The following is a 9,951-nucleotide window of genomic DNA, read 5'->3' on the forward strand; positions in this document are numbered from 1 at the left end:
GTTATCATTTTATGAAGATGTACTACTGCTACAGAGGAGGCTCGATATCCTTATTGTGCCAGATATCTCGTCATCACTTGTCATTTTCTATTAAAAAAAAGGTTCAAAATCGCCCTTGGAAGTGTAATTCATTGGGACTGACAAAATCAGTTTGTTTTTACCAGGCTCTTAGTGTATATTGAATACATATACACTATATACATTTTCCTCTGTATAGCGTCGACGGATCACTTTGTGTGTTGTGTGTGTGTGTGTGTGTGTGTGTGTGTATTTGTGAGTGTGTGTGTGACCAATTGATGCTCTGCACATATCAAAATATCATTATCAGCGGGGGGGGGGGGGGGGGGGGACTTATTTATGTTATCTTCATATGTAACCCGCTACAACAAAAGGATCCGAAAGTCGGGGGAGGACAATTTTCTGAAAACGGCATGACATTATTTCCTTGCTCTTCTACTTTAATTACATATATAACACAACTCATAAAAGTAGTCGCTTGCCGAGATATCGATGAGTTTTTTTTTCAGCGCATGTCAAGTGGTAGAGGAAATCAGAGTTTCGAGAAAAACGCCTTCAAAGTTATTTTTCCGATGCTATCATGATCAAGGGGAGGCGAGACAATTTTCACCGCTAGACGGCCTCCTAGCGACCTCAGCGATGTTCATTTAAGCTTAGCGCCAGCGGTCTACGCACGACCAATCAGTAATCAGGACGCCATGCACTGACCAATAAGATCACTCCCTCGTTGCAAGGGGTGGAGTCTAGCTGCGGCGCTAAAATCCGAATTTTCGGACACGTATCTGTTACGTTTAAAGTCGGAAAATCATGGTCCAAAAAAACGCTGATTTTTTTCCCTTTTCCTTTAATCATTTGGCTTCGAAATTTTGGCAGATGATAGACAAAACATTAGACTACAAAATTATGTCAAAAACATAAATCCGATTGTTTTTGACCAATTTTGATGATGTGACTTCAAATTCGGTTTTCTCGGCTCAGCCGTCAGCGACTTTAGGATCCTTTTGTTGTAGCAGGTCAAATATGTTTTTTTTCTTTTTTTCTTGTACATCTGTATATTTATCTATGTTGTAATTGTTATAAATGTTTATATATGTTATAACTGTTTTAAGTGTTATAACTGCTATAAATTTTATAAATGTTGTGAATGATATAAATGTTATAAATGTTTTTATATGTAATAGGTCCTAGCTGCTTATATGTAGTATATTATGTTACATTATATGTTACAGTAGGCCCCACTCACAAGCTGTGTTTCTTGACGACTATGTTTGGTTTGGTTTTCAATAAATGGAACTGAATTAAACATAACATAATATGACAACTATAAATGTCTTATATAAATCTTGTCAGCGCAATTTCCCTATTTCCCCATCCCAAAAAAGCAGTTGTAGAAACAATAATTAATGATTTACGATCACAACATTGAACTAATGAAAATATCACCATAAATACAAAAAAGTCGCATTTCATTTGTTTCCTTTGTTTGTATGTGTATGTGAATTGTTAATAACACACTTCTTTGATTCTGTTGTTTTAATACAAAACAACATATTTTAAGGATAAAACCCCTGTAAACGTTTTTCCTGACAGATTTTTGAAATAACCTCGGATTTTACTTACCTCGTTTCACAGAATACTGCTTGGCGAAGAACTCATTAGGGTCCCATTTCATAAAAGATGTTAGGATAGGAGCGCAGTGGCGTAGTGGGTAAGACTCTAGACTCTCGATCTGAGGAATCGAGTTCGAATCCCGCCCAGCGCTAAAGTCTTTGGACAAGATGTTTTACCCACCATGTCCTTCTCGGCCCAGGTGCATAAATCTTTACCTGGTAACGCTACTATGACAATGGCAAGGCCCTGTCGTTGAGCAGTGGCAACACTAGAGAGGCTACCCTAAGTAAAGAAGCCTTATTTCTATTAAATAACAACTCTTGCTGGAATGACAACTTCCCATACCAACAGCAAAACAGGAAACTGCATTCTTGTCGTTATCATGACAATTGCTATTCCAGCAACACTTGTTATCATCATATTATCAACTATTCATGAAATTGGGCCCAGGATTAGCTCTTGCTTTGGAAACTGTGACTAGTTCTTTATATTCTTTGCATGTTGATTGCTTTTTTGTTCCCCGTATGGATCGCAGATTTGCTTAGTCTTGCATTGTTTTCACATCTTCCGCCTTTATGTTGTTTTTCAGGTGACATCATCAGGCGCTACCAGACCCTAAAGGAAGGGATGAACGAGCTTTGGGAGAAGCTGCGTGTAGCGCGCAATACACAGAAAGTGATAGAAAATCTGGATGTAGTCCTCAAGTGGCTGCAAGAGGCTAAGACGGAGCAGCACCTTTTGGGAAACAGAATCTTGAGTCCCGCCAGAAAAGAGACCTTCACTGAGCAAGTGGAAAAAAACAGGGTGAGGAGGAGAAGAAGAAGTAGGAGACGGAAAAGGGGTTTGAAGCCGGTTTCTCTGGCGATGAGATTATCAGACGTGTATGAAAACGTGCTGATTGTTTTGTTTATGACGTGTAAGATTTGTAAGATTTGTAAAATTTGTAAGATTTTATTGACTCTATCGACCCCCTCTCGGGGTATGAGAGTACAAACATGATATTTACAATATATGAATACAAAAATATAAGTGAAATGTACATGTACATGTGAAAATAACAGATATGAATAAATAATTATGTTTACAAAACAAGGCGCAAAGAACGTTTAACTACTCTACCACTACGTGTACAAACATTCTCATCTACTTTACTTTCTACAAAACTACTGTCTTTCTTCTTTGGTATTGAAGAGAACTGTAACATAATAATTCTGACAAATTTGGCTAGTTTTTTTTTTTTTTCAAATGGCAAGCATTAGTTGAATTTTATAATTTGGCCATAATAATATAATGCACTTGGTCTACTGGCCGTCAAGCTACTTGGTAAATTCAATAGTCTCTCTTTGTTGAAAAAGGGACAAACAAAAATATAATGAAATTCATCCCCTATATCGTCAGATGAACATATAGTACAATGCAGTTCATCTGTCAGGTTCGCATCAAACCTGCCCTTATTAACGGGTAATCCATTAAATCTACATCTAAATTTACTTAATGTAATATAATCTTTCTTACACAAGACCTGTAAATACTTCTCTAACATCAAATTATCCTTAATAATTTGTACAGATTGTATTTGACCATATTGCTTCTATCCACTCTTGAATAAACATATCACAAAGTCTAACTTTTGAGGTGTGTGAAATCCATGCAGCACTAAATCCACCCCTTTGTGCTAACCACACATTTCCTAGCCCTGCGTAATAAAAATGTTTGCAATGAATAATAACCATTGTGATTTTGACGGGGAGTGTATGTCTCCTTGTAAATGCAGAAGAAATTTAAAGATTGTACATGAGTGTTTGGTTTCTTTTCCCTTGACTAATCTCAACCAGAATCCAATCATTTGGCATTCAATATAGTTCAAAATTACTCCACGTCCAGTTTCACCATAAACCATACAATCAGGGGTACATTTGTTCACAAGCAAAATTTTTCTTAAGAATTTCCTATGAAAGATTCAATTTGGACTATGCACTCATAACCCCAGACTTCACAACCATAGAGTAAAACGGGTAAAACAAGATGATCAAATAGATGGCACTGTGTGTCCACAGAGAGCTGTAACTTTTAAGCCTTGACCAACATGCTATGAAGTGCTTTTCTAGCTTATGTTACTTATTTAGAAATTGCCTTTTTAAAACTGCCATTATAATTGAATTTAACTCCAAGATACACAAAGTCATCTACAACCTCAACGTGTAGAGGGCTGATTGTGTCTGGCAACTGTTAAAAAGAATATGTTTACGTCCTTGGACAAATGCGTTTTTCAAGGACAGTAAACTTCCAGATTTCCAGAGCATTCGGATAATACCCATGTTAAAATGGATTTATGAGTTGGCGCAGTGGCTAAAATTAACGTATGAATGATCAAGGCGTTTACACCTACATATAGAGGTAGCTTGAAAAATCAATAGGCAGATATTGTTTTACCTGCTATATCCACTATTTCACATTCAGAGTCCAATAATCTTTTGATCTTTCAATAAGGATCTTTAAGGTATATTGGGTGTGTTGTTGGACGATTATCATTATTTTTTATTGCACCTTACATCACCAATAAGGAGAAATCATACCAGAAAGTAAGTTACATCATGTTAGGCTTGAATTAAAGATTTTGAATGTTCTACCACTAATAATATTTTGACTTGATTGTTGAGTAGTTTTGTTTCTGGCAGAATAATACATGACGGTCAGGTTTCAAATTGGGTCAACTCTAAAAGACAAATCACACTATTCTACAAAAAAGTGCTCAAAAAACTGATATAATATACACTTTTCTGTTTGACGATCCCAAATGTTAGCATAATGTAGAAGAAGACTTGTTATTTCGGAAAATATGGAAAAGTCAAGATTCAATAGGTTGACTCATTTCACCTAGTTTCACTTTTTGTTCCGTTTTGTGATGCACGGTTACAGACGACACAAAATCTGAAAAGACATTTCTTTTGCAATGCTTTGACTAGTCTTACTTGACCACGTTACTTCTACATTGGTTTGTACCACATTTTCATTTTGAAATTACAAGACGAAGAAGCAGGAATAATTCCTAAATTATGCGAATAAGTGAAGTATAATTTGAATTCTTTCAGTAATAATGAAGTACAAGATGAGGAGGGTTGCATATTCCTCGTGCTTTAGGCAGGAGCTTCACACAGGTGGAAGATTCAAAGTCTATTGTCATGATAATGAGTTTGAGTCTTCGAGTGTATATAAAGGAGGTGGATATTCCACGCCTCTCATCTTTCGAAGTGTGAACAAAGGACCTTTCCAACGTCACGACTACGTGAAAACAAAGACACCACAGTCATTCAATTCAAAAGTCACATGCACTGTGTATTATGTTCGCCCTAAAGGGGCCTTGCGTTTATATGCCATTTTCACTCATCAATCACAATCTCATCAGAATGATAAAACAGTTTCCGTGCGGAACAAGGGGAGGGAATAAGACCTGATGTCATCAATGCTGTATGTATGCAGCGTGTGGGCGGGACCCTCCTCATCTTGCACTTCATTATTACTGATAGAATTCCAATTATACTTCACTTATTCGCATAATTTAGGAATTCTATCACGTAATACTTCGTACAAGCTTCAGAGGGTTGCATAACAATTCAAAGAGCATCACGGGAACTGTTTTGTATGTTATACAGTACAGATGGCAACTATGAAAGAAAACACAGCTGGCAAAGTAGCATTCATGTGTACTTCTGAGCAGTTTTAATACTCGCACTTCGTTCAGTGAGAACAACTACCAAAATAATAACATCAGTTGACAAGTTGGATAGCAAAGCGGCAATACAAGGCTGTTACAATAATCTTGGTAATAACATTAAGTCGCTATGTCAGAGGTTATACTAAGTACATGAAGGCACTGTTGTATACAATGTTAAACAAAACACATCGCCACATTCAAGTTTATACACAAACATCATTCACGATCGTCTAGGTCCCAAGATTTAGGATAGTGGACGCAAAATTGTGTTCTGTAGAAGGCTTAAAGTAGAACTCCCTAAAGGTTCTGGAGTTTGACCAGTTTGCTCTAGCCATTATTTCATGGATCGAAACACCGTGGCAAAAGGCAGCTGAACTGGCCGCACTACGATAGCTGTGGGCCGAGAAAATTGATGCATCTATCTTTGCTTTGACTAGAACATTCTTTAACCATCTTGCTATTGTGGCGTTCGACGCCTTGTTGTGTGGCTACCTCGTCGAAAGAAAAAGCTTTGTCTCCTTATTAGCCTGACGAGCCACTTCCGTTCGTTTGAGATATTCCTTTAGAGTAGACAAAACGCAAATTGTTTCATTTGGAGTGTAAGCTGGTAATTCAACCGACTGGGAATTAGCGATATTCGCCTTGGGTGACGTTGTCTTTAACAAACCCATAATTTGAAAACTTGCACATTCATCATTTACAGTCATGTACGATGTATCAAGAAGACCTAACGTCTGAACTCTTTGAGTTGAAACAAATGCAGTAAGAGAAAAGCTTTTCACTCAACTGGAGTAAATCGAGATTTTCATTAACATCTAAGGAACTCAAATAGTCCAAAACCTTGGAAACTTCCCAAGTGCTCGTGTACCTCGGTTTCGGAGGTTTCTCATTAAATATTCCCTTCATCAATCGCATGATAAGCGGATGCTTTCCAACAGAATAACCATTAATAGGTGGTAGGGCAGATGATAGCGCTGATCGATAACAGTTCACTGTGGAATAGCTCTTCCCCATACTTTGGGAAGACAAAAAATCAACAACATGAACTATAGTTGGGATAAACGGATCAAATGATCGTCTATTACACCAATGTAGCCACTGGGACCAAGCAGACTCGTACTGTTTGTTGGTATTTTCCCTCCATGAGCGGGAGAGAAGACGTCTAGCGTCCTCCGAAAAGCCTTCTGCTTCCCACTGTTCGCCGAGATGGTCCAGGCGACTAGCCTGGTGTCTGGCAACGTCGTGGGGAGGGGCTCTAGACATCCCCGTGGGAGGAGAATGGGCGGGGCTATTAATGACTCGAGAAGGATGGGGTACCAGGGCTGGGCTCTCCACAATGGAGCGATGAGCAGCGCCATCTGGCAGCTCTCCTGATGTAACTTGTGCAGGACTCTAGAAAGAATGCAAATAGGTGGAAATAGATATGGGGTTAGCGAACTCCATAATAAAGAAAATGCGTTAACAGCGCATGAAAGTGGATCGCGTTTCCATGACACGAACATCTGCAATTTGGCATTGTGTCTACTAGCGAACAAATCAACATCAGGTGTAAATGACCTAGACAGAACCATCGCAAAAATATGTGGTCGAAGGCTGAGTTCTTTGTTCATGTCCTTTCGAGACAGAGTGTCGGCCTCAATGTTATGAATGCCTGGTATGTAAGAGGCCGAGAGCCAAACATTCCTACTAAGGCACCACGACCAAATTTCCCTTGCGATGCAGTCTAGATTTGGGGTATTTCCTCCCATCTTGTTCACGTAAACCACTGTTGTGTTACTATCCGATTTCACGTGAATGTGTGTATTGGTAGTTACATCACAGAGCGTTTGGATTCCTCGATATACTGCGAGGAGTTCAAGCTCATTAATATGCAAAAGTGATTCATCTTGCGACCACCTAGCTTGAACAAAGGAGCCGTCATTCTCACAAAAGGCTCCCCAGCCTGAATTACTTGCATCGTGCTCACTGTCTTGGATATGTCGGGAAAAACTAAGCATGTCTGAAAACTTTCAATAGGCTGAGAAACCCACCAGGCTATCTCCCGGAATTCCTTTTTCCCCAGCGGGACATGAGTGTTGAAATTTCCGTTTGGTTTCTTAAGCTCCTTTGTCTTGAACCATTCTAATGTGCGAAAATGCAGCCGCCCCGTAGGGATCGCATCAAAAGTGGAAATAATCAAACCAATAAACTTTGCCAGGTCCCTGATAGTAACTCGGTTTGACGATAACAGAATTCGACCGCAAATCTTTAATTTCACCACTTTTTCGAGAGGTAGACTAATTGTCATTTCAACCGAATTTAGCTGAAGACCCAAATAAATCAAAGCCGTCTTAGGTGTAGTACTTGATTTCTCGAAGTTGACTAGGAACCCTAAGTTTGTCAACAATTCGACGGCACATGTAGTATTTTTTGCGCTCTCTTCTTGGGAACGTGCAAAAATGAGAATGTCATCCAAATAAATAATTGCACGAATTAATAATAATAATAATGATAATAATAACTCAGTATTTATATAGCGCTTATCAATAAAATCCTCTAAGCGCTTTACATAGTATATACCTAAACATAAGCTACTGCATAGTCCAAAATACTATAATTTACACAAATAATCAATCACTTAAATGATAATAATAATTACATAAATACACGGTCATTTACACTACAATGAAAAGCACAATATCCTCAACAGGCTGGTAACATTTACCTGAGCAACTAATTACCAAAGAGATAAGTCTTAAGTGCAGTTTTGAAACTGTTGAGGGATGGCTGATTTCTTAGGCTCAAGGGGAGTGATTTCCAGAGTGAAGGGCGGCGACTGAAAAGGCTCTGTCACCATGGGTGTGGGAGACTACCTTAGGGACTTTTAGGAGATTCTGTTCAGCTGATCGTAGAGAACGGGATGGTTGATATGGAGAAATCATGCTAGAGATATATGTGGGAGATTTTCCTTGAAGACTCTTAAATGTGATAACTAGGATCTTGAACAGAATGCGCTTATCGATGGGTAACCAGTGTAGTTGTTGAAGAGTATTAGATACATCATGTTTTCTAGGAACCCTCTGGACAATCCTGGCTGCGGTGTTCTGGATTCTCTGAAGTTGGCTGATCAGGAATTGTGGGAGTCCAAACAACAGGCTGTTATTGTTGTCAAGTCTATTGGTTATAAATGCATGAACTAAAGCCAACGTCGCTGGAGTAGTGAGATACTGTCTAATCTGTCCTATCCTTCGGATGGCTATCATGGCAGAACGGCAGATAGAGCTGACATGTTCTTTCATTGTGAGATGTTGATCCATGATGCAACCAAGATTCCTTCCGAATGGGGATGCTTCCACCACCAGATCTCCAACTCCAACGGACAGCTGTTCAGGCATATGCCGAAATCGCGATGAGAAATGAACAATTTCAGTTTTTGCATCATTCAGTGTAAGCATATTCTGCTGAGACCAACTGACGGGGCGATCTTCTGCCCCACTAAATAGGTATCTCCCACTGATTTCAAGGTCGCCGAAAGGTCACCACCGAAAAGTGTCTGACCCACTGGCACGGTTCGGCTGCAAATTCCCCGATACTTTGGGTTGAAAAATGGCTTTAAGTCGTATCGGCGCTTCATCGAGATATCATACGTGGCGTGTCCCGTCAGCGTTATCCCATCCAGCGCCAATCGTTTGACGCGGCTCACACCAACTGTCCTCTTGTCGTCGTCGGCATCATGAAGTTCTGCCAAGATATGGGCGTAAGGGATCATTCCTCGCACTACGGCTTTTTGAAGTTTTTGAGCTCGAGAGTCGGCCGCTCTAGCTCTGGTAGGAATGGATGCCAATAGCTGTTCATCGACACGTGGGGCACACAGTGCCGGGGCGTTTGCAGGCGTCAGATATTGCTTATCCAGTTTTTTTTTTAGGACACTCGGTCTTTGGCGGCATGGTCACGGCTTTTGTTAGCCGGGTAGAAAGTGCGTCGAAAACGGGCTTTCCAAGCACCTAGGGGCCATGGCCATATAATTCGTCGTCAGAGTCAAAGCCAGTGTTTTTGTTCACTTGTGCGGCTGAGAAAATCTCAAGGTCCGCTTCTGGGTCATAGCTGACCTGACGGCTGGGGGACAAAGATGCTTAACAAGTCATCTTCATCATCCCGGCTACGTAGAGGATGCGTGCCGGCAGTTTGGGGCACATGCTTCGTATGCTGCCCGGCGGGATGTAGAGCGTCAGATGGTTGGTTCTCCATTAAAGCTGCTAATTGCGATTTTAACAATTCGAAATCCGCCATCGACGGCACAGCAGCTGTGGACGGGACTGGGCCCGTCGACTGTCCCCCGACTTCCGACATATCCATAGTTGAGAAACTGCGTATGTTAAGACGAAGACGTAACCTCCTGCCGTTCACACAAGAAAAAGATGAGAGGCGTGGAATATCCACCTCCTTTATATACACTCGAAGACTCAAACTCATTATCATGACAATAGACTTTGAATCTTCCACCTGTGTGAAGCTCCTGCCTAAAGCACGAGGAATATGCAACCCTCTGAAGCTTGTACGAAGTATTACGTAATAGAATTCACTGTACTTTGTGTTTTTTTAATGTTACAAATTATGCTGTACATGGG

At 40.1% G+C, this 9,951-nt stretch overlaps 1 pseudogene; it reads right to left on the reverse strand.

Annotated features, from left to right (window-relative positions):
• Positions 1 to 5,574: 5,574 nt before the first annotated feature.
• On the reverse strand, positions 5,575 to 9,679 carry LOC139719704 (uncharacterized; annotated as a pseudogene).
• Positions 9,680 to 9,951: the final 272 nt, after the last annotated feature.

The sequence above is a fragment of the Diadema antillarum genome, unplaced genomic scaffold (genome assembly GCF_040938485.1).
Source record: "Diadema antillarum isolate AM-2024a unplaced genomic scaffold, OU_Dant_1.0 scf00000114, whole genome shotgun sequence".
NCBI lineage: Eukaryota > Metazoa > Echinodermata > Echinoidea > Diadematoida > Diadematidae > Diadema > Diadema antillarum.